Genomic DNA, 22,961 nt, shown 5'->3' with positions numbered 1-22,961 from the left:
CATTTTTATATGGGGTAAGCACGGTGCCTTCTTTGAAGGACTTTGATTTGGCGGTGGGGTAGGCCGTAACCTCGACCGGCTGCCCTGCCTGACATCGCTTAGACCCCGGTACCGAACCGGTACCGAACGTGTACATGTATTACCGAAACCCCAGCTCCCTTTCTCCCAGCAGCACGAGGAGAACTGGGCCGGTAGTCCGACAGTTCGAGACGTATAATATATATATATATATATATATATATATATATATATATATATATATATATATATATATATATATATATATATATATATATATATATATATATATATATATATATATATATATATATATATATATATATATATATATATATATACGGAAGAGAGTACAGGTGTCTATGGAAGCAAAGTTGCAGTGTATGGAGAGAGTGTCGACACAACTCTGCTTCATCTTTGTGGAAGTTAAATAAGGATGTTGAAACTGAATGAAAAGAAAAGTTTGAAGACAGAAGATGAACTGTTTGCATAGTATGTTTAAAGAAAGTCAGGAGCTGCGGGGTGAGAAACGAGGAGACATCTAGAATAGTGAAAGGGATAGAGTGTGTTTGTGTGTCCGTGTGAAAAGGTGGATCAAAGTATTTTGAAACTGTTTGGTCATATGGACAGAATGGAAGACGCTAGGTTGGTATAATAAAAAAAAAGATAATTCGGAATTGTTGTGCGAAAATGAGGTAAGGAAGGCCGATAACGCGTTGAGAAATAGAAAGTGGGTCTGTAACAGATAGTCCTTAATCTCCCAGAAGAGAGAGAGAGAGAGAGAGAGAGAGAGAGAGAGAGAGGTGGATGGTCCAGTGTGTGCAGACTAGCTCGACAAGGTTCTGATGAGTCTTCTGTGTAATTGTATGGAAGTTGTTTTCACTGGGGCTCATCCTTCGCGCAGAAGTTAAAGTATGAAAGTATGAATGTGGCAGTTTAGTTCTCCTCTTGATTTCTAGAGCCACAACGTTATGTTGACATATAAATATATATATGTATATATATATATATATATATATATATATATATATATATATATATATATATATATATATATATATATATATATGTGTATATATTATTATATATATATATATATATAATATATATAACTCACACACACACACACACACATATATATATATATATATATATATATATATATATATATATATATATATATATATATATATATATGCATATATATACAGTATGTCTATGTGTGTGTGTGTGCTTGCTCATGATAAATAAAAATAAATCATTGCTCCCGAACTAGATTTAATGCTGTGTTATGTTATGTTTCAGTGACCTTGGAGCCTATTTAATTTTCACTCAGATTATTTGGGATATATCAGTATTGGTGTGCATTTGATTAATTTTATAATATGTAATTGGTTCACTTCATGAGTTGTTAGTTAGATATTAAATTTATTTTGAACCGGATAATAGATTTTTTAATGTTTGATTATTTACATGATTACTTAGCAAAGGTACACCCATATATATGTATATATGTATATATAAATATATATATATATATATATATATATATATATATATATATATGGGTGTATGTTTTGCTAAGTAATCAAGTAATCAAGCATTCAAAAAGCAATTCTCCAGTGTATCTATATATATATATATATATATATATATATATATATATATATGTGTGTGTGTGTGTGTGTGTGTGTGTATGTATAATATATATATATATATACGTATATATATATATATATATATATATATATATATATATATATATATATATATATATATATATATCTGTTTATATATAATATACATATATATATATATATCTGTTTATATATAATATACATATATATATGTATATATATATATATATATATATATATATATATATATATATATATATATGTTACACCTACAGATTCAACATTCCTTTCGAAATGCTACGTAACTTGTTTCATGGCCTAACTTCAGAAGACAGGGTAACCCACAACTCTTTCTCTCTCTCTCTCTCTCTCTCTCTCTCTCTCTCTCTCTCTCTCTCTCTCTCTCTCTCTCTCTCTCTCACTCAACCCCACAGATTCTCTCTCTCTCCAACATTATCCTCAAAATGGATACTCTAAGGAAACACAATCTTTCCTACATAAATAGATTTATTATCAAACAAACCCAACAAGTAATGAATTAACAAAGAAAAGATTATAATGCATAATAAATGAATTATCAAGTCAAAAATAGTCTAATTCAAGATTTAATCTTGCTCTGGCTAAAAAGCCTTTACATTCAAAACTCCCACACATTCCATCTTAGACATTATACGTCTAGTCTTAAAGTCAACCACATTGAGAAAACCACTAACTGCAAAGATTGCAGTGTCCTTTCTCTATCACCACAGCAATCCCACAGACATCTGTTGAAAAATTAAACAAACCGTAATCTCCCACAAATACAAAAGTGTAAGACATAATAATGAAAGTCAAATGCATATGATATAATAATGAAAGTCTAAAATGCATGGTTAACCAATGTCAAATCAGAACACAATAAAATAGAATATTAAAGTGACATAAATGACTATGTCCAATTCTCCCCACAAATTCATAAGTGTCTTGGATATGGTAAATTCACAAGTTCACAGTCCACACAGAAAAAAAAGAGAAGTCTGGATTTACCTTAACTGCCGGTTTCTAAGAGATTGGAAACACACCAAGCCACGTCTGGACGATATCGCTCTTGCTTTGCTAATAAGCGATCAGACTTACTTTTGGGCATAATTAGACACACAATCTATATTTTCTAACACACGAACTACGTACTCGCATACCAGCTCGGTCGGCTGCCTCACAAATCAGAGTCAATATTGTGTGTTCATCAAGCTAAAACAGCTGAAGTAATCGAACTATTTGCTGACTGCAATGATTTTGCAACTGTGCGATCGCCCTAGTTCACTTTGAAGCGTCTCTTTCCTTCATCACACTTACGACTGAATATACATAGTAATTCTAAAATCAAACGTATTATCCATATATATATATATATATATATATATATATATATATATATATATATATATATATATATATATATATATATAATATAATGTGTGTGTATTCTTTGCTGATGAAGCTGCCAAATCTATGCCCTTTTCTCTACCCGTGCTAAAAATGGTACCCTTTCACCCCTGGTTCGTCTGGTTCCCGGCAGGCCGGGAAAACGAACCACTGTCCTAGTAAGGAAAAACTCAGGAAAAAAAAAACTTTATTTCTAGGTTGAGAGATGTGGTATGATTGTTTACATAATTCCTAAAATATTCTTGCATAATTTATTCAGCTGAATGTTTTGCACTCGACGTTCCTTTTTTCATGGTGTCTGTACTTTTGTTTGTTTCCTGATGAGTGCTATATCCTACAACATATATGGTCCGTACTCCTGTTCCGTTTCTCTTTTCCATCCCCTTTCTCTTTTCTGGGTGAGGTCTCGCTCTTCTTATTCCCCCCTTTTCCCTCCCTTTTCGTTTTGAATTTCTGTTTCATTTAACGTTGTCTAGACAATTTGATCACGTCGCTAGTTCAGCAAGAATCTGTACGAAATTATTCTCTTGATGTTGTGCATTGAGTATGGGGCTAGCAACATCATTCCAAAAACAGCGCAGATAAAGGTGCAGTGGGTACTTAAAGGTACGAAATGAGTGAGAGTGGGTCACAATGAAACCAAACAAACTAATTACTCAGTCGAGTTATTGAGATCATCCTCTGAAATCTCGAGCCACGAATTGATGAGGAGACGCCACTTAACACGAATTAAATACTTCCGCTTATTTATCTTCCTATTGACCTTGGTTTCCTTCCAGCAGAACCGGGGAGAAGTGAAACAAAACGAACGCCGCTGTAGTAGGAATCTTTGGGGGGAGCCTCTTTTAACGGCCCCTGTAACCATCCTTTTGTATTGACAAGTTGTCGGCAGTGAGCACAAGTTTTCCAATATCGCGCGAAAGGATGCGTTCTGTGGCGAAGGCTGTCGCCCCTCGCGATGAGGTGTTTCTTGCAAATAGCGCTCCTCGGCGGGAGGAGGAGGAGTAGAGGAGGATGAGGCGGTGGATGAGAAGGAGAAGGAGGGGGAGGAGGAGGAGGAAGTGGAGGAGGAAGGAGAGGAGGAAGAGGAGGTGATGGCGGTGGAAGAGGAGGTGGAGGAGGATCTCCGAATCCCTGTCTCCGTACGAATCTCATTGTTGAGGTCTTGGGGAGTTGTTACGTAGGCAGGTTGGTCGGTCATGTCATTTCCACAGCAAAAAGAATAAAAGATAGGTCAGGTTATTCTTCTGTCATAAAACACATCTGAAGTATGTCTCACACCTTTATCTTTCTTTCATAAACCATAGCTAGAATGCACGGCGTCCAGCGAGTCTATCAGTCATAAAACACTTGTCGTGAAGTCTGTCTTACGTCATCTTTCTGTCATGACGCATATTGACAATGAACAGTAGTCTGTGCCATTACTCTACCCATAAACCGTGTAAATTTGTAGTCATGCCCCCTCTGTGATAACGCATTCACGTTGAAATTTAAATGAAGACATTCTTGCCATAAAATATTCACTATGTTTATTTCCAAATGATAAATGATAGAATTTCATTTACACTTCTCTCGTTCTTGTCCTGCGAGCTGAGACTGCATCGTTCAAACTTATACATTTTGAACAAATTAAGAGGATCATTATCCTGCATCTCGAACATGTCCTAATAAAACGCTCTAGGGAATACAATAATAATGAAATAATAAAAATCTTAAGGAAAAAAGACAAAGTAACACAGATATTAAACCTGTTATGACGAAATTCTCTGGCAAAAAGTGGCTGTGAGGGCAAGTGGTGGGAGATACTTGACTGACCGGTTTATCTCTTCAGCTGCTGGGTCATTTCTTAGGTGCTGTATTTAGCTGCCTTGCGTAGAGCGGTGACCATATCCAGTGTTTTCAAACCTTCAACCGTGCCATAGCCTCTGTACCAATATTTATGAATGCATTTATAATAGGTAATAATTGTAACTAGGTGAAGCTTATTGTATACGAGAAAATTAGTAAACTTCTTTGTGCCAGAGAATATTTGGATCATATCAGTGTAATGATGGAATGAGATGCGTGTACCTTTCATTGTGAATAGATAACGGTTGTTTTTTATGATTTTGTAGCCTTTTAAGAATTATTTTAACTACAAGAATTCTTTATAACAAGACGCGGCCATTCGCGTTTGACTTTATGATATAAATTATATGTATGTGGTATCTTATAAGTCAATGGACGTTGTATATATTTTCAAAATACGGCATGTAGAATAACCATTGTAAAATGGAAGTAAAGTTTTTATTTGATTTTGATTTTTTTATTTGATCTGAGCGTCGATGGATGGCGCAAATAAAGTCACTTTAGGTTTTTACGGTTTCTTCGAGAACGCGGAGAAACCAGAATTGACCCGTTAAGCAATGTGTAATTTTGTGAGAGGTTCTCTCTGAGATAGAGAAAATCATCAACATTTTCTGGGTTTTTCATATTGGTATTGATCGGTAAAATAATTGCTTTTAAGTTCTTATGAGCCTTGCTGTAAATGGGACTTATTATTATTATTATTATTATTATTATTATTATTATTATTATTATTATTATTATTATTATTATTATTATTATTATCATCGCTAATAGATTCACAATTTCGTGAAAAACAACCTGAGTAATAAAAATCCACAATTACATATAATTGTTGACTTTTATTACTCTCATTATTATTATTATTATTGTTATTATTATTATTATTATTATTATTATTATTATTATTATTATTATTATTATTATTATTATTATTATTATTATTATTAAATGGTTAACCAAGCTATTGAACTACATCCCACAGCGTTCGCTCAAAGGATTTATTTTTAACTGGGGGATGAAAATTGGATAAGTACCAAATTCTTCAAGAAGCCAAAAACTCAAGTGGAAGAGAACAGAAGAAAAATAAAAGGAAAAGAGCAAAGCAGCTGTAGGCCAGAGGGCCGCTAGAAAAAAAAAACATACTACTTAGACTGCGCCGTTCAGGACATATTTTATTAGGTAACATTCTCCCACGGGAACTACAAAGTGAGGACCAAAAGCAATTATCAGTAGTAATCGCTTTGCCCATCTCGTTTTTTATTTGTTTTTACCCAGCTGCCAAGTTTTGGCATTTTTTACCTGCCTCTGTGTTCATCGGCCTTCGTAAAGTAAAAAACAAGTTCTCATCGTTTGAGTGCGATGTTATATATGCTGTATAACTATTGATTTCACATAATGTTCAACTTTCTAAAAAGCAAAAGATTTTATAATTCAGTGAATTCGAGCGTTTCCGGGAAAGGGGAAACCACTCATTCGCGCCACAAATGATATAAATGCATTCCGAGGAGATAACTAATATTATTTGCTGTCATATGTTATTTAATTACTTCCGTATAACTCAGATTGTGCAGAAAGGAATTCATGTTTGGTTGGTTTGTTGTTATACATAAACTACGTCAGTAACAACATGAGCATTTATGAACGGACATAAAAATGTAAAATTGAAGAGAAATTTTATTTAGAAAAGCACAGAACGGTATTGAGAAATTAAAATAAAAAGGAGAGTAGATATCATCTCTACATTTTGTTAACAAATCTAAAAAGGGTAAGAGTAGGATTTTGCTGAAAGAATAGGAAAACTGGTTGTGAAAGGAGGTTTTGGGTTTGTTACACTCGTGGTGGTTTGGTTCTGTAGTGAGAACAGCAGCGGTAATGCAACTCTAGAACAAATCTACTGGTGACTAAGAAAGAGGGAAAATGATAAAAGACAAATACTAATAATGAGTGTGAAAGCTGGAGTAATGGCGGGACATCAAAAATAAATGCAAAAATGGCACGCACGCATATTGCACATGCATGCGAAATTGTCTATGTATGTCAGAAGCCGCTTGGTCTCGCATGCACGTTGTATATTCTAGGAACTTCGTCCTTACGCAAATCTGTGTTATGAGATGGATTAGCTCTTCTCTGTTCCATCCCAGTCATAATCTATTGTCTAATTCCCTCGTTTGGTCTTTATGCTGCATTGTTTTTATGATAATATCTCGTTCCACATTCACGCATCGCGGTACACTGTAGGGTGAGTTTTTCCTCACCCCGAAATTAGCCACGGTGTCATAGTCGCATGAAGATATAAAGACTCTCCCGCGTGACATTCGTAATTGCATTTGTTCGATACCTGTCCTCTGGTTCGTATGAAAATATATGATCTTGAAGGGGTTCCTCTTGGAATGTAATTAATGGTCTGGCGGTCCTCACTCGCCCACCCAAAAATGAGCAAAACACATGACGTCGTGAAATCCCTTTTTTGCTCCGCTGTTATGCTACGATAAATCCGTTATGAGTTTCCATGTCCCTCGGATGTAATGCGAGATATTTAGGGAGGAAATGTTAATAAGCATGATTTCGTGGTGGAGGTGGTGGTGAGGGCAGGTGAGGGTATGCGTGTGTGCATATTTGTGAGTATGACTTTGTCCATGACAAAGCAATGTCCATCTTAAAACTTCACTCGTGTGAACTGACCTCTTTTTTTGCAACATAGTATTATTGACATAAGCCACAGAGACAGACAGACAGAGAGACAGACGCAAGCAAAACGCGAAGAATAAACGAAATAAAGATAATGAAAGATGGCAGAAGGGTAAAGTATAATAAGAGAGGGACGAAGATGACAAAGGAAAACAATAAAGAAAAAAAGAACTGATACAAGAATGTTCAAGGATCAAAAGAAGGTAAGTTGCGAAAAGTTTCATCATCTCCACCACCACCACCACCACCTCCTCCTCCTCCTCCTCCTCCTCCTCCTCCACTTTCCTTTCTCCCTCCTACCCGTGGGTCTCCTCCTCCGCCTCCTCTCCACCACCCTCTTGTCATTGTCCCTCTTTCCCCACCCCCCAATCCCCCTCCCCTCCTTGTTTTATTGCGAGAAATTACAATCTCTCACTCCAACGGTTTGATACAAAGGTTGCAAATACCTTCTCATTTATTAACGTCGAAGAGAGAGAGAGAGAGAGAGAGAGAGAGAGAGAGAGAGAGAGAGAGAGAGAGAGAGAGAGAATCTTTGTGGAACATTTCTGCATTTTAGTTGGTTCTTGATCATGCTATTACATCCGATAATTTATTCATTCCAGTTCATTTTCTCTTTTCTTTTTCATTTCATTTCCCCTCAAACATTACCAATACATTTCTTTCGAAGATTCATCCTGACTTTTCAGCCTTTTTTCCTCACCAGTTTTGCATCTGCTAATTGTTCATCATCATTCAACTTTTTCGAACTCCTCGGTTCGAGTATTATAAGGAAGATTAATAAAAATCTCTATATTAAAATGTGCTTTTTTATACCGTTTTAATGCCAAAGTGACCAGGCTTTAACTAATGAAATAGATTAGTGGTCAGCTTCCTGTGCTGGATGAGGACACCATCTCAGAAGGATGGGAAGGAAAGGAAGCAAACAGAGGCAATAGGAAGCAATATAAGTGGGACATACCCACTGGCTTCTTTTTTCAGCAAGAGACGTGAAGCCTTCAGTCTTAAGGTTTTGCTGGCCTCATTGTGAACCATTACCTTTTTCAGCAGTCTTCTAAGTTATGTTGCAAGCTTCTAAACATTAATTTTTCGGATGACCTCCCTACCCTCATACCCAAACAGATAATCACGGGAGTTTATATAGACGCCTACGGTGTCTGGCTTTTATTGGTGACAACTTCGTTGAATTAATGCCTTGATTTATAGATGCCAGTAGTGAGCCTTTCTGAAGCACAGGCTGATGAAACATGCATCCTAATGCCTCTTTATGCGCTGGCCAAAGTGAGGAGACCGGGGTTTTTGGGGGGTGACGAAGGGAAAACTTTCTAATCTTGAAGAGTTTTAGACCCGTCTCGGTGTACAACAGGTTTTATTGACAAGGGGAGATTTGTTGCTGATATTGATAAAACTGACCTAGACATTTAGACTTAGTTTAGAAGAGTAAAATGTAAAGGTCCAACAAATTCATTGGCGTTGAATCTGAAAATTTATAGCATGGTAGAAATGAGAAAGAGAGAGAGAGAGAGAGAGAGAGAGAGAGAGAGAGAGAGAGAGGGGGCGCGCGCTCATGTTCCACACCAAGACCCTTAGGAAACAGACACATCAAGTGTTCCGTTTTTACCGATAGCAATATCCTAAAGAGGTCGACGTAACGATGTTATATTAGAACAAAGAAAAAGTGAACTAAGCCTTCAGCCATCAGTCGCTAAAGGAAGACGATAACCGGTGGATGACAGAGACAGACGGACAGGGATGTTCATTCCGGCAGGGACCGAGAGAAAGGGGAACTAAAAGAGCATGTAGTAAATCCGACTATAAAAGGGGAAAGAAAGTAATCTGTCGGAAGGATTCACTTAACAGGAAAATTGTTTTACAATTACACAACTCTTGTTATTGTCGTTGTTCCTCCTTCTCGTCCTTTTTTTTTTTTTTTCTTATTTTTCTTCTTTTTTTTCCGTGGGGGCGAGCTCAAGTTGTTGCCTCGAACAGATTTTTGGTCAAAAGAATCTGCAGCCCCGAATGCTCAGCCCGGCGTTCGCCGTGAAAGAATGGGAATTTGAATTGTTAAACTCCCCGTTTTTCTTCTTCTTAAAAAGGGACCGAGGGATTTTTGGGTCGTGCTAATTCCCTTCATATAAAATGTGCGACTAGAATGATGTTTATTTTATTTACGCAGCTCGTATTTTTTCCCCAGTTTTCCTTTTTCATTTTCTGGACATCGAAAGATATTTTACAGAAAGATTGACAGTGATTATCAGATGACTTGTTTATGGTGAAGACGCGTTTGATTAGAGATGAATTACCCTAAATTTCATTTGATCATTACTCAAGAATCGATTCATAAAATTCGACAGGGTTTTTATGCATAATCACCTAATTATACAGTTGAACTCAGATTTATATCTCTCATTTTACAACGATCTCGACATACATACATAAAACTTCATTTGATGTCCATTAAGAGTCAAAAATCTTCCAAAGTTGAAACTCGAAGAGACTCCTTTCTCTCTCAGTCTGTGCTGTTTCTCCTGTCAAGCCATCTCGTTTCGCATTTTGTTGAAACCGGTAGTCCTCGGGATAAACATTCGGTGACGACTTATTTCCCTCTACTGCCAAACTTCGGACAGCTTATTCTTCTTTATGAAGCATATAGCCTGCTATCTTTTAAGAGACTACTGTCTGGTGGTCTTGGTTACTAAGCCTTCAACACTTCCATCCATTTGTAGGGCATTTATTTGCCTTGGGTTGCCCCCTTCCGCCGGCCTTTGCAGAAAAAATTTATGCACGAATGCCCTATATACACTTTTTCATTTATGTTGCCAATGGAACCAAGTGTTATCATTCAAACCAACTTCATCTTTCCAGAGATCTTCTACACCGTAGGGGGGTTAGTGCCGTCAGTGTATCTCACGTGGTGCGCTTTTTGCATTACTAAAGGTGGCTTGCAGCGTCCCTTCGACCCCTGTATGTACCCACTTTTTAGTCTTTTACTTTACCTCCTTTGCGTTTCCTTCCTTCAGCCTTGCTATCTAACAACTCCGACCTCCTCTTGCAAAGTCTGAAGCACTGGATGGCTGCAAGTGCCCCAGTGCTTGACTGTATAACCGAATTTTCATAAATCAAATCAAATCTAATCTAATCATGGGTCCTCTTATGTTCTGTTCCTTGTACGACCCTGTTAGAACAAAACTTTTCAGGTATCCCTTTCATTTTATTCATAAAAATCCCAAATCATTCGTAGTTTTTCCGAATTCTCTGTCATTTATAATTCATTTTTTGTACTTATTTTATTCAGTCTTATTTATTTGCATTCATTCGTATTTTTGCTCCCACATTGTATCCATGTCATTTAGTGATTTATCATGTAGTTTCGTTATTGCTTTAGCTTTCATTTGTTTCTTTTCGTATGGAAGAAAATTGAAAAAAAAATTAAAAAATAACGATTACAGACAACATTCAAGAACAGATTTTCGTAGGTAGAATTTGTGTCACCTTTGCAATTTGAATTATTGATGGATTTTGTAATGACAAAAATGGTCAGAGATAGAAACGGTTTAGATCGGAATAACGACAGAAACTTGATAGACTTAGATTATGTAGATGGTACTGCTGTAGTCAGCAAAACACCACGAGATTTATAAAGTTTGGTTAATTGAATGCATCACATGTCTAGAAATGCGATTCAGAATACATCCAAGAAAAGAAAAGGCAATGAGGACAGATTTGAAATAAAAGGATCAAATAATATTAGATAAAGAAAGGATTGGTGAAGTTTAATCTTTCAAATATTTAAGTTCTCTTTAAGTTGGAATGTAATGGAAGACTACAAAGGGAAATGAAACAATTGGCAGACTGGATATGACATAGAAAATCAGTAGAATGAAATTGAATACAAAAGTAAGATTATATATTGCATTAGTATCGTACGCTTTGTATTGGGAGGCGGACCATTTTATTTAAAAATATTTTGTCGATTTGATAGTTAAACCTTGAGAAAGGCATTAGGAATTTCCAAATGTAGATTACAAAATGATGAATGGGAGATGGAGATGGCTTGCACATGTCCTTCGAATTACCAGGGGAAGCATAGTATGTGATAGCGTCCTGACGAAACCAGAAGAGTTTGAAGACCCAGAATTACTTGGGTGAGAACTAGAGACGAGAGGCTGTAGATGAGTGGAGATATGTGGAAGTGAAAGCACAGGAATGAAGTGAGTGGGGAATTTCACAGATGTCTTTGCATGTAGGGTGTTGATGATGATGAAAAATGTCTTATAACTTTGTGTGAAATTTATCCCCCATACGATATCTCACACAACGGATGCAAAGACGCGGGTAAAAAAAAACACTATTTATGCTGAAGGGGAAAGAAAGTTTTCCTCCTTACCCAAGCCACGTGAATTTTCCAGAATACGCCGCATATTCGTATATAAGATTCCAGGCCGCAAAGTCTCCCAAGGTTTAGCTATTTTGCCTATAGTTCCACAATTAGAAACTTTGCGTCTCACAGTTTTTGGACTTTGGCAATTAGAGGTCATGTCTTGACTTCTGTCGTCTTGAAAGCGATCGACGCATTCTCTCTTTCTTTTTTTCCTTTTTTAAAGAAGAAGAAGAAGAAGAAGAAGAAGAAGAAGAAGAAGAAGAAGAAGAAGAAGAAGAAGAAGAGGAAGAAGAAGAAGAGCTGCCGGAAGCAATTTTTTCTTACACCGAGACGAGAAAAAATATAAAGTTATTTATTTCCTTCACGGTGTTTTGGGTTGAGGTGACGAAAGTGATGAATATACAATACGTAGGGAAAAAGTGTATCGTCATATTTTCCTTTCTATATAAAAATCAGTGAAGATTTTCTTCTTCTCTCTCGAATTCCTGGGACGTTCGCGGGCGCCTCGTGGTTTACACTTCATGCCTCCCTGACAAATGAAATATATTGGTCTGGGACCCCTGCTTCTCCTCTTACTCCTCCTTTGCCCTCTACGTTCTGCTTCTTCCTGCTACTTAGCCTTCTTCTACTGCTGCTACTACTTTTCCTCCTATTCTCAACATTGCTGGTTGTTTTTCTCCTGTTGTCGCTATTACAATACTACGAGTACCACTACAGTCTACATTTCTTTACCCTTAATCTTGTTGTTTACGATTACGGCCACAGTATGTATGCTAGCACGGGCTCTTGTTCCTTGAGCAGCCCGTAGCAGATGATGTTATCTGGAAGAAAGAAAATGAAACGGAAAAAACGGTGGCTTGAGTTGCAAACCCCTTTGAACCTTACGATGCCTATCAGTAAGAGAGAGAGTTCTACAGCAGAAAGGAGCGGAACGGAAAAGAATTACAGATTGAGAGATGTGGCCAAAAAGAAAACTCTAAGGAATCGTAACCTAAGATTTCATTTACTCGGGATGAAATGGTAAGTACAAGAGTTTATGAAAGCAAAACTACTATTATTCAAAATGAACAGCAACCATTTCAAGATGGGATTATCTGAGAAAGGCAGGTATAAAGCACCCAGGCACTAATATTTCATCAGGCTTTCCGGTGATTCTCTCAAATACGTATTACGCCTTTTATGTGTAACAGTTGTATAACTGTTGGGGCACTTTCTCTGCCAACATTGCCTGGGTCGCTGGAGGAGTAATACAGTATAATAGGTTTGAGGAAAATGGCACAAGGGTAGGATAAGGTGCAGATTTCGAGGTGGCGTTGGGGTTCTGAATGGGAGGAGGGGAAGGGGGAAGTTACGGGAGAGGTTGCTCTTGACTTTGGTGTGTAGTCCACCTTTCTTCTCGGTGTTTGTCGTTGTTTCCGTGGTCTGAGTGGTGGAGGTTGCTGTGCTTCCGACCTGGTTGCCTTGCCTGGCTGAATCGATCTTGCAGGTGATCTGGAAGGTGGCACAGTGCTTTTCATCCTAGCAACTTGGTCGAGTCTGGTACTGCAACGCTTGTTCTAGCCATAAGTAAGGAAGGGAACAGTTGGGACAATTGCTTACAATGGTTCCTCCCCTTTAAAGCAACAGGACATTCCTTTGTCGGATGCTGTTTGCTGCACATTCCTCAGATTCTTTTCCCTGCAGCAGTTGCTGTCAAGCTCATATTTCAGGCATTTGAAGCAGATCAAAAGTTAGTGTGCGAAGTCCTCAGTGAGGAATGACTCCCATATTCCCTGTTTCTCTGAAGGTGGCATTGACTGACTTGTGATGCGTCTCCTCATGCAAACGTGGACACTATTGAGGGGGGCGCCGACCGCCGATTTTCGAGGAATAGTCGAATTTTAGTTATTAACAGTTTTGAACTGGTTCATTTCTAAATATACATGTCCTGAAGTATTGCTAAAAATATTTTTAAAGTTAAAAAAAGGCCTCGAAAAGTTCACGAGTGGTCCTCCCAAAAAAATCCAGAAACATCTTGGTGGATTCACAGATGGGCATCTTTTACCAGCTTGCCACCAAACTTTGAACCAAGTAGCAGATATTGTTTCTTTATCGGTGAACAGTTAAATTGAGTAGGTTCGTAAGGTGATGTCAGATAAGAACGAATACGCGCACCCTCAACCTTTCCACTATTCCGGGCTACCTAGTGCAAAATTTGGAGGCTAAAAACTTCAAGGAAAGTGCTCATATGACACAACCTTTAATTCCTCGAGTTTGTGTGTGGAAAAGGTTAATAATTTTTGACTGAATAACTGGACGTGTTTCTCAGTGTCCTTGTTTCCTTTTGGCTCAATAGAGCTAAGAAGAAGCAATGTAATTTTTTGCACACGTTTCACCTCCTGAGTATTTTACATATTTCCTCTATCACAATAGTTTTTAGTCCCAAAATGGATAAAAGATTTATTCCACAGGGAAAACCTCATCAAAGACACTCATTACCCTTAAATTAATCTTCCTAGCGTTCAAGTAAGGGTTCATAATATCTATTTCCTAAACGTCAGCGTTTATCTTTCTCCCTATAGCTCAACTGAAGTCTTTTCAAAATTGATCCAGTCAGAAATCATTATTAAGAATTTCGTAAAACCTCCTAACCGATTCCTCTTGAACGATAGAGCAACTGTCATCACAATTAAGATCTTTTTTTATTGCTTTTTTGGTTAAGCGCATACGTGAATATTTTCAACAGATCAATCAACAATAATGATAAAGTATAGCCTACTTGTCTGTGTGAAGATTTTGCCTGAATTCCATATTCTAGTCACAAAGGCGCCTTGGCAAAAACTTTGCGCAAACAAAAATAGGGGGAAAGTTTCTGACATCAAACTTGAACGTAACTACTGTGGGGAAATAATTCTCCTTCAGTCGATTCAGCCTCAAATAGCAGGGGAGCAAAATAGAAAAAATCGAAAAATTGATAAATGTTACAGTACGAAATTTTCGAATTCTAGTTGGAGTACATTAGAAAAACTGTCAGTGCATCACTTTGAATGACGTATTATCCGAGCTGGTTTAAAACTCGAGTCTGAGACAAGTTTGGAAATGTATGAGAGTCACTTTAAACGATGTAGCTGAAGTCGATCGCGTAACAATCCAAAATAAACAACTTTGTCCGGAACCCGGTTTTATGCCTTTGTCTAAGGTCGGTTTAAATATCGGAGCTGGAAAGTATTTACTTAATACCAAATTTTTCTTCAGTCATTTTGTACAACCACATCTAAATGTTAGCCTAAACACATGATTCTAAATGTTTACCCTGAACACTTATGTCTATGCATCAGCCTGAACTTTAAGGGTAAATGTCAGTCTAATGATTTATAAGCTGAACAAATACCTTGAAATACCTCAAGGAAGTCCAGTGATCAATCTTATTAGGTTCGCAAACTTTTCTGTGGACAAAAGAGGTACTCTAATGCGAATCTAATTCGAAAGTCGGTGCAATGACTTTAATCTGAAGGTCAGCTCAAAAATCCTGAACGCGAAATTCCTTCGAGCCTTGAAGTAATTTCTGGTTCGTGAGCTCGGAACGAAGTCGTAAGTGGCCGATAAAGTCTACGTGTCAGTCTTGTATATACCCAGATTTCTTTGCCAGTATCAGGGTGAAATTTTTTACACCTCGAAGTACTCAACATTTTGTTTTCAAGCTATGAAATATTTATAAAAATTTTCTCTGTCTTATATTAGTATATGCCTGCCGTAGCACCAACGTCTTTTTCATTTCATGTGTTACTTCCGGATTATCTGTCTCTATCTTTCAACCGCCCTTCTCATCTGCTTCCCCTGTGGAATCTTTTCTCTCTCTCTCTCTCTCTCTCTCTCTCTCTCTCTCTCTCTCTCTCTCTCTCTCTCTCTCTCTCTCTCTCTCTCTCATCTGACTGAAAAGATTTTTAAAAATTCTTTCAAGATTTTTTTGGTAGCTCACTTTTTCTTTGCCTTGCGTACGGGCAGGGATATCCTAACATGCTTGGGAAATTCTTGAATAATTCATGAACATTTTTGGATTTGATTTATGGTGGGGCTGTTGTGAGAAGTTCCTCTTGCGATAAGGACCGTCGGTGTCTGCATATTTAACCAATGCTGTCGTTAGTCATCTGTCAACTTAGGCCTGTATGGATTCCTTGGAGCCCATACATTCTGCTCTTGAGCAAATGCCGTACGATGAATTTATTCAGCGGGCTAGGGAAATGGTTTCTTAAGGAATTGATTTACGTTTTTAAGAAAATTAGTTAGTATCGTTATTGGTTTGTCATAATTGTTTACTTTTATTATAACTAGTATTATACTTTTAATGGTAATGGTAATGCATTTCTTTACTGGGTACTATAAAATGAGTAATTTAAAAGTGCTCTCGGTAAAAATTAATAAATTGAGACTATTTTTGCGAATTAGATGAGATTTCGTCTGGGTTTCTTCTTATTAGATTTACCGTAGAATCTTTACATATGTGTGTATATGTATGTGTGGAGGGGCATTTAGATAAACCCTAGCCTAACTTTTGTTGGATATTTAGTGGATCTTATTTGTTCTCACTTTTGGAGGAATGAAGGATATAGGTGAATCATTTAGCGTAATTTATGAGAAGTCAATCAGCAGCAAAATCTAGACGCTTTTGGAGTATGATTGGTGGTAATTTTTTTTTTTTTTTTTTTTTTTTTAAGCAGGTAGTCACAGATTTTGGGGATATTACGGGATTATTGTTAAGAATTTTTAATCTTAGGTGACTGGCTCAATACTTCTAATTTTAATGGCATTAGATGGCTTGTGAATTCTAAATTTATAAGTTTGGTGTGGTCGGAATAACTTTTTGTTAATTAGAAGTGATTCCACTTCAGATTTTTTGGAAAAGACAGTCTTGGAACCAAGATTTATATATTCCTACACAAATACAAACCTTTGTTCTTCACATATGATTTAATTTGCGACGCGAGCTGAATCCTATGTAAAGAGTTACAGGTTTGTATGTTATGAAAAATACAAATGACTTTTGAAACTTGCTATTTTGAAATTTGTGGGCTGCTCTACTTCATTTGCTAAAAGCAGGTCGCAAGTCGAATTTTTCCAGTATTTCAAATCGATCTTAGTCTTGATTTTTTATGCGGAAATATGGTGCTCTGGAAAACCTAGAAAGTCTCCATTTTGTCTTTGATGAACTTGATCTATTATACTAGACATTTTTGACTTCCCTAGACGGCATACAATTGGAACTGGTAGAAAACTCTCACGTCAGCCGATTCATATTGATAAAGGTTTCTCAACAGTACGTCGACCTTTTAACATACAATGCCATTCACGCTAATATTTTTGTGCTTCCAAGCTTTCTTTATGAATATATATATATATATGTATGTATATATATGTATATATATATATATATGTATATATATATATATATATATATATATATATATATATATATAATGAGAGAGAGAGAGAGAGTGTGTGTGTGTGTGTACCGTTTTATGTGCATAAATTGAATACCATTGCAAATATCTTAAAAAGATATAAAGCGTTAAGATTACAGAATGTCCGCACAAGTAAGAATGAAACAGCGTCACGACAAAAAGGAAAGATCAAGATTGGATAAGTGTTGTAGCTGAAAGATGAAGGAAGAAGGGAAATGGACCTTAACATAAATAAAAGAAAGTCATCTGTTTGAGGAGGAGTTTGCTGTAGGATATCAGAGATCCTAGAATCCTAATAAAAAGGTAGTAATGTGAAATCGAAGGAGTGTTATCTTTATGCAAAGGGAGATTGACTTGAATATGGCTCTCCCAGTAGTAGTAGCAGTAGCATGAGGTATTTGCCTCTGCAACGGCTCGTAGTAGTAGTAGTAGCAGTTGTAGTAGTAGTGGTGGTAGTAGTAGTAGGCATTTGCCTCTGCAACCGCTCTAAACAATCTTGATCCTGCCCACTGAAGTGATGATAAAAAAAGATGAAATGGTTCTAGTTTACCACCATGCAGCATTACTGGGAGTACGAATTATGAAACCGAACATTGCATTGTGGTCTTAAATACTTAAGACTTGGAATTTTGATATTAGGAGGTAGTTTTCGAAGAATCGAAAAGAAGAAAGATCGATGAGAGAGAGAGAGAGAGAGAGAGAGAGAGAGAGAGAGAGAGAGAGAGAGAGAGAGAGAGTGGGAGAAGTATTCTATATGCAACTGCAAGCAGTCGAAAATACTTTCACTTCATTTCCTTTAAGAAAGAAAAATTGACGACCATTTTTAATTGTTATGAAGCAGTTATGCCTCTAGAAAAATCCGTAAATGCTTAAAAGGTAATGAAATGCACTCGATGAAAGAAGTGCACTTATATAAAACAATAGTGTGACTACAGTTTAAAATACCTGAGAAGGAAAATTAATGCGGGCTTTATGATTCGTAGAAAAATCTCATTTTAACATAAATGTAAGTGCTGTGAGAACGGATAATAGGCAAATGACCGATAGTAAAATCTCAAACAAAAATGAGAGAAACACTACTCTCCGAGCATATCTTTGCGGACGGTCTGCCGGATAATGGACTCTCTTGCGCCGAGATCTCGATACACAAGAGTGAGAAGAAGTAAAACGCGCGAAATATCATTAGGAGAAGCTTAACGCTTCGGCCTCCTTCCTCACAACCTGCTTTGTTTTTTTTTTTATGTTACTTTTTCTTTTCTTTTTTTGCTGCGAGATAAACCCAGCTGGACTCCACCTCTGGCACAACTTTCAACTGCAAAAACGGTAGTGGGCTGAGCGTGCTGAGAGTTCGAAATGATCTAACCCCCAGCCAGCAGAGCTACCACTACCGCCTCTGCTGGCTGGCTGGCTCTGGCTGGGACCTTCGAAATATATAAGAGTCGGGAAGGGGGCCTGTGGGGTGGCCAGGAGGTTGAATGGAAGGGCAAAGGTTTCTTAGGGGCACTAGAATAAAGAGGAAAATCACGCGAAGTGTTTCACATTTTGGGAGATGAATAATAATTACGGGTGATGCCTTTGAACGTTTTTTGTATTTTTATACATCTTTCTTACGGGGGCCTTCTACATTGTTTATTCTGAACCGCTTTTCGTTATGACTAAAGATTTCGTTGTTGTTTGTTTTTCATATAGAAGTTTTTATCAAAACCAATGAATAACACCTTCTCTGTTATACGTTTTCTTTCACTGATTCTTTTAGGTGTTGAATACCGTTAGAATTATTTTAGTATAAATGTAAATTATCTGAGAACAGATGATAAGAAAATCTTCGACTGTAAAATCTCGCAAACAAAAATTAGAGAAACACTACCACGCAAGAACGTAATTTTATTTCATCATATTATGGCCCTCCTTGTCATGATTCTAAATAATTTGGAGATGCTTGCGTCATCGAGAAAATAGCGCAAGAAGTGCTTGAAGAATGTCTCAGATGTTACAGAAATGTTAAAACGTGGTTTTATTGTCTGGTTTGATTTCGAGGGTCCATTTGCTGTTGTCATTGTCTTCTGAGTAGGTAGAAATGATTCAAGGCATGAGGTGAGTATTTCACGAAACCTGGGAAGAATAATTTCTTCATTCAAGTTTTTCATTGTAAAGCGTTTTCAAAACATAAGTAAATCCAAAATTTAAAAGGCTCTTGTGGCTATTGCGACAAACAGAATTGGTGGTTTTCTCTTATGCATTTTCATTATTAATGTTTTTAAAGAACTGCAAGCCTAAATGGGAATCATGCGTTGTCATATCATTGCACGAATCAAGTAAAAATAAAAATAATGCTGACACGTTTGTAACAGATACACATAGGAACTGATACTATCAAAAAGTTTTTGAAGAGGCTGTTAACAAGGCTCTTATGTCCCTGTCTCGACTACGATATCAACGTCATGAGGAGACATCGACCCTTTGTTGACCGATGGTGATAGGGATGTTGACGACTTAGGACCCATTATTGGGTGGGCCTCCTTTAGGTGTCAGTGACGAATTGGTCAAGGTTACATAACATGATAATCTCATTTAGTTGTTTACACAGAAGCTAGCAATTTGTAGCACGTATTTAATGGTTGTATGTGTGTGTTTGGGTATAATATATATATATATATATATATATATATATATATATATATATATATATATATATATATATATATATATATATATTTATATATATATATATATAAAATTTATATGTATATATTTGTGTATATATATATATATATATTTGTATATTTATATATATATATATATATATATATATATATATATATATAAATTTATACGTATATATTTGTGTATATATATATATTTGTATATTTATATATATATATATATATATATATATATATATATATAATGCAGCATCATATCACAAGAGTATAATGAAAATGAATCCTTAAAGTCCGAATGCCTATTGATCTGGTGTCACTGTGTAGTACCTCTTTGGAGAGTGGGGAGTGGAGCATTGGCACACATAAGAAGCAGGTGACTTCACAAAAACAAACTAATAAAAAGAAAAGTTAAAATTAATAGAAAATAAAAGGATAGATGTAAATTATAAAATTAAAATAGAAATAAAAAAGTCCATATCAGGCTTCTTATTTCCTCCAACGCCTTTACTACACTTACTAGCCAGTTTAGGGCAAAGGGCCCGTGCTGGAGCAAAGCCGGCTCAAGTTAATACAGGACCTGAATCACACCACAGCACAACGCAACCTTTTGATAATGGAATTAGTGGATTCCGAAAGTCCGAGGATATGTGAAGTAATATGGGACTGTTATTAATGTTATTGTTATCATTATCACGTCCCCGTGCATCCAAGTTATTGCGTCCTCCATGCGTAGCTTGTCAGGGCGAATGTCCGGAGATGCCTCGCAGTCGGAGGGTATCTTCCTTGCTGAAACATCTATGATAGTAATTCATAAATCTCCCACTACAACGTTACTTTGAACTGTGACCTTTCGTGAAGGTCTACGTAATTCGCGGAAGCCTTTCTCTTTTCGTTTAACGAACTTTAATCCGCTCGTCGAGCTGTGTTGTCTTCAGACACCTGATTTTTTTTTTAGCCTCCCGTCATGCAAGCCTTATGGCAACACCAAAAAAATATTAAACAACCAAGAATCGTGGTACTAACACTGCTAAATTCAAAATAGACGAAATATTGAAGCTGTTAATGCCTTTTCAGGTCCTATTCAGTATGTGTATTTTTTTTTCTTTTCGGTTTCCAAAATTCGAGTCCGTCGGCCACTCGCTCTACTTTCCTTTCGGCTCCGACGCTCCGAGTCTGCCCCGAGCTAGGTGGCTTTTTTCTCCCTGTTTTTAAGCTACCATGGTAATTAGGTAAGGGCCAGAGGTATGGCTATTTATTATTTTCCTCCCGAAAGAGAAAAATGAAGGGAAGATAGCTAACTGCGCTTGATTCTCTTTTTCGTTTTGCTGTGCGGTGGAATATTACTCGAGAGTAATTGTTCAATTCCTTTATTTTTCTTTTTATTTGATTTATTAGAACAGAATTCCAGTGACAGGCTGTGTATCACAATTGATGCGCCACCATATTTATCTTAAATTCTCTTTATTTTCGAATATTAGCAATATTAGAAAGGCATTTAAAACTACTTTCTTCATTATCATTCCCAGCTGTGAAACTGCAGCGCCGAGGGCAAACTAGCATTGTTAAATTTTGTAAATAAGGCCGAAATGTTATTAGTTTCAGTTAATCTAGTTATTCGTTTTCACAGTAAATTTAATATTTCCTGTTTTATAGGTATACACAAAGGCTGTATTTTTACGGTACGCTGGCGTGCGTGTGTATGTGTGTGTGTGTGTGTGTGTATGTGTGTGTGTGTGCGCGTGTATATAAACAAAATTCAGGAAAGGGAACTTGGGTTTCGAAGACGGAAAAACTGTTCTTGTAGACGAATAACTGGGCTTCAATTAAGATTGCGAGATGAATAAGTTTAATATTAATTTATTCAATGTGTTAATAAGTCATTTATTCTTAACCAATAACATTTCTTGATTTTTTCCGTGTTTGCTTTTCCCCGTTTCGAAATTTGAGATACGATAAAAAAAAAGAGATTATGAAAACATTTCTCCCTTTACTGCCTATTCTTTTTTCTTTATGTTTTCATTCTTTCCTCTCTTTTAATTCCGCCTCCCTGTGGCTCCAAGGTGGCCTATTGCTCAGCCCTCTGTGGCCATCTCGTATCGCAAACAAGCGGAAAAGTTTTGTAAGCTTTTTGAGACGTCCGCATTCAGGCTGCGAGGCCAAGAATGAATGGTATCGGCCTTGTATCTCGTCGAATCTCGACGAATCTCTCTGGATCACGCGGTTCCTCTTCTTCCTCGTCTTTCTTTTCCACTAAACCTTTTTCCCTCCTTTTATGAGCCTGGGGAAAATACTCGAAGTGACTGTATGTAAGAATGACATCCTGTACCTTAAAATTTATGCAAAATACTGCCATAGGCGAACTTTTCCTTTTTTTATTTTAGTCTTTGCGAACAATTATTAAATAAGAATGTCTTTTTCATAATGCTGCAACAATGTATAAAGTAGTGTTCTTTTTAAACCATCGTTTAGTTTTTCAATTGGTGACAAAGAAAAATTTTCTTGTTAACGCAGAGTTTGCTTGACTCCCAGACAGCTGTGGTCTTTTACCCTTGTGGGTATAGAAGTATTACGACTTCTGCTGCTGAAAAGTTTGCTGGTACGGTAAGATTTATTTAAAAACAAAAAATATATATAATCCCTAGAGCTCTTGCTAAGCTATATATATATTTACTGACAATTTTTCAGTAAACAAAATGTATCACCTTCCTTTGAGGAATGGGCTCTTCGCTTGCTTTACCTGTTTGTAACAGCGAAGGAAATAACTTAGTGGTAACAGGGTATAAATATACGACATAAATATATATATATATATATATATATATATATATATATATATATATATATATATATATATATATATATATAT

Source organism: Macrobrachium rosenbergii, chromosome 16 (assembly GCF_040412425.1).
Source record: "Macrobrachium rosenbergii isolate ZJJX-2024 chromosome 16, ASM4041242v1, whole genome shotgun sequence".
Taxonomy (NCBI): domain Eukaryota; kingdom Metazoa; phylum Arthropoda; class Malacostraca; order Decapoda; family Palaemonidae; genus Macrobrachium; species Macrobrachium rosenbergii.
This window is presented reverse-complemented; position numbering follows the sequence as displayed.